The sequence below is a fragment of the Larimichthys crocea genome, chromosome X, assembly GCF_000972845.2.
Source record: "Larimichthys crocea isolate SSNF chromosome X, L_crocea_2.0, whole genome shotgun sequence".
In the NCBI taxonomy this organism is placed as follows: domain Eukaryota; kingdom Metazoa; phylum Chordata; class Actinopteri; family Sciaenidae; genus Larimichthys; species Larimichthys crocea.
Window position 1 is genome coordinate 8,060,255 of NC_040020.1, and position 3,789 is coordinate 8,064,043.

Sequence of the window (3,789 nt, forward strand, 5' to 3'; positions counted from 1 at the left end):
GGATGTGACTGTAAAGTGAGTGTGTATGGGGTGCATAAGAATCTGTGGTTTGGTGTATGCACATGCATTCTTGTGTGAATTTGTGTGTGTGAGTCTGGCAGACTCCGGGGGCAGGCTTGAAATTAAAACCTTATGCGGAACGCGGCTCATGATTGGACTGGAATTAAAACAAAAGGCAGAAGAGCACAGAGAGAGAGGAGAGGAGAAAGAGGCGAATGGTGAGAGGAGGAGGAGGAGGAGGAGGAGGAGGAGGAGGAAGTGTATTGTCTTAAAAAAGGGGACGGAGTGAGCGATTGCCTCTGCTGCAGCCCTACAGCTCGTGTCTGGGCTGTTTCTTATCAGGATGTCAGGCGGACCTTTCCGCTGGCTCGCCTCTGTCAGCGGTCTGCTTAATGTGAAACATCTCAGAGACACCTTAAATAACACCTCTGAGTCCTCTAACTGTGAAGGAAAGGAGCTTCAGTGCTTCCTTTATTATCTCCTTTAGCAGAGGATACACCAGACCATCCTTTAGGAAAGGAGGTGATGCTGTCCTACAACCAGACATTAAATTATTTAAATGAGTGCATCCAGATCACCATGAAGTTATCAGTCATATATCTTTGTGTTTACATGTTTCTGTGTGAGTGGACAGGAGGGTGAGCGAGCATACCAGCTAACAAACACTTCATCTGCTTCTGTGACAACTGGACAATATTCATTATTATTGACACAACACGGTCAGAGCGCGGGGAGGATCTAGGAAGGATCTCAGATGAGCGTTTTGTAGTCCATCTTCTGGACTTTGTAGTTTTACCACAGATCACGTCAACAACATTCACCGTCACTTCATGACGTAGTCTACTGTAAGAGCAGTCGTCTTCTTTTAACTCCTTCACATCTTTCTTTTGAACGTTTTCCATCAAGGTCAAGGAAAAGTGGTTAGGAACTTTTTTTTTTGACTATTCGACCGTACCCTTGGACTAAAGTAAGAGGCGTTAATTTGGTTGCAATCTGTAACCTTACCTCTAGATGGCACTAAACCCCCCACACACTGCTCCTTTAATAAACACAGAGACACACCTGTCCTTAATACACACACACACACACACACAGACACACACCTATGTAGATGTTGCCTTTGATGACTGAGATCATGTCAAACCGTCTGAGGTGTCTTTTGTGCCGAGTAGATTTCCATCTCCATCTTTGATAACTCACGTAAGTCGACATGAAGGAGATCTGCGAGCATTGCTTTGATGCAGGCAACGCTTTAGTTTGCATGATGCAATAAATCAGCGACTTGTAGACACATTCAATTAAAGTCTGAGACGAAATGTTTACACTGAACACAATTTATTTAGGTGGCATGAATGAACGGCAAATCCTCGCGTGCAGTTTAATAGTCTGTGATCCGCAGTGAACTACACATCCCTCAAGGCGTTTCTGAAGGCATTCCTCTCTGCTTTCACCTCTCTTAACCCCGAGAATGGAACATCTGCTTTCTCCATTCAGTTGGAGCTTGCTATTTTAATAGCTCTGGGCATCTTGCCTTGAAAAAGGGAGAGAAAAAAGGGAAAACTTCTGGCCGGGGGCCCCTGGTTTTCTCATTAGCAGTCTCTCCCAGTGATGTATAGGAGCTCAGAGCTTTGCTGAGAGAGTTCTCACTGGTCAGCCTTCCCCTTTGTGGACTGAAGCCTTGACCCGTTCCCACCTAACAGTGTGTATGTGTGTGTTTGTGCACGGAGTGGTCATTTCCATGAGAAAGCAGTGCAGAGAATGGACATGGGGAGGGGGGGGTGCCGCATTTTCTTTCTCTTGGACGGCTGCAGACGCGGTCCAGAGGGCACGAGGGCGACCTCATCCATCATGTCGAGAACAGCCTGGAATTATCGCCCCATGTTTCTGGACATCATGTGATCGAGAGATTCTTGACAAAAGGTCAGCTCGGGTAGAGAAACTCGGAGTGGGCCCTTTAAGAGACATTTGAGTCCGAAGCTAAATAAAGTTCATGATGCAAGTTCCAAATGACTCGTAGACGTTTACGACTCGTCCATTTCTGTGCTCTTCTGCACTATTTTGGTCACGAGTCACATGAAGTATGGGATCTTATTTCTACACTATCAGTATTATGTAACGACTTTACTCGAAGCCGGTGGTGAAAAGTAACTAAGTACATTTATTTAAGTACAATTTTAAAGGAACTTGACTTGAGTATTTCCATTTTCTGCTACTTTATAAGTCTACTTAACAACATTTCACTGGAAAATATTGTACATTTTATTCTGTTACTGCCAAATACTTTGACGTTTTTTATACACGAAGCTTATGAAATATTAAAATAGCTAAAAATTTCAAATGTGTCTTTACATGTTTATGCATCAGTAATAATGTGGCATAGAAGTTACAGACTTAAAGTAGCGACAACTTTTACTTTACATCAAGGTTTTTGACCATTTGTTTGCAGAGGAACAAGCTGTGTCTGATGAGACTGAACCAAAACAACGAGCTAAAAGGCTCAAAACTGGGGCGATAATTCTCATCTGTGCATTTGTCGCCACAGGCGACACCTTTAACATTACACACAGTTATGTGATCCATTGTTGATATCCGATAGATGATTAGAGCAGCTTTAAGGGAGCAGTGTGTAGGATTTAATGGCATGTAGCTGCTGATTGTAACCCTCTCACCTCACACTCTCCCCATAGCCTTAAGGAGAAACTACAGTGGCTGTGAAGCATGTAACATGTGTAAAAGGTCCCGTGTAGAGCCGGTGTTTCGTTGGAACACGGCAGGTCAACACTGTGGACATGAAAGAGGACTGTGGTGTCTATAGAGTCAGAGCGCTGGACCTTTAAGTCAAAGCTCTAAACACAGTCTCCTCTAGGGGCATGAAGCATGTATGTAACTAGTCTGCAACTTTATATCTTCATGCACAAACCTGTGCAGCTCCTTTGATTGAACAAAAAACATATTGTACATATATATTTATATATTTCATCTTCCTCATATTCTGTAACTTAATGTTTGTTATGCACACACACACTTAGTGACTGTCTGCAGTGTGTGTTGCTTCAACATTACAATGAGGGTTATATTTTGCAGCGTCACATTTGTGCGCAGTGTTAGCTGCATGCTTCAGCTATTACCTTGGAAATATGAGCTGCATCCATCCATCGTTCTCTGTGGAGAACAATTAAAAACATACTGATGCATAAATCTGACACACTGGACCTTTAAGTCAAGGCTCCTCTAAGGCAAAATATGTAGCATGTGTGTAACTAGTATGCAACTTTATATTTTGATGCACAGCAACTTATTGTACATATAAATGTATATAATTAATCTTCCTCATATTCTTAATGTGTGTGCAGCCTGTGTTTGTCTTCACGATATCACACAGGCCGACCTCAGCACAGCTGTTTGTTTCTTTAAGCTGCATGCTGCAGCTATTACCCTGGAAATATGAGCTGCAGCCCATCCATGATGAGGAGAACAGAAAGGAGGTGCAGAGGAGAGGAGAGGAGAGGAGGGGAGAGGTGAGAGAAACCTCCTCTCCTCCTCCCCCTTCCTCTCCTCCTCTCTCCTCCTCTCCTCCTCCCCCTTCCTCTCCTCTCTCCTCTCCTCCTCTCTCCTCCTCTCCTCTCCTGCTCCCCCTTCCTCTCCTCTCTCCTCTCCTCCTCCCCCTTCCTCTCCTCTCCCCTCCTCCTCCTCCTCCTCTCCTCTCTCCTCTCCTCCTCTCTCCTCCTCTCCTCTCCTGCTCCCCCTTCCTCTCCTCCCTCCTCTCCTCCTCCCCCTTCCTCTCCTCTC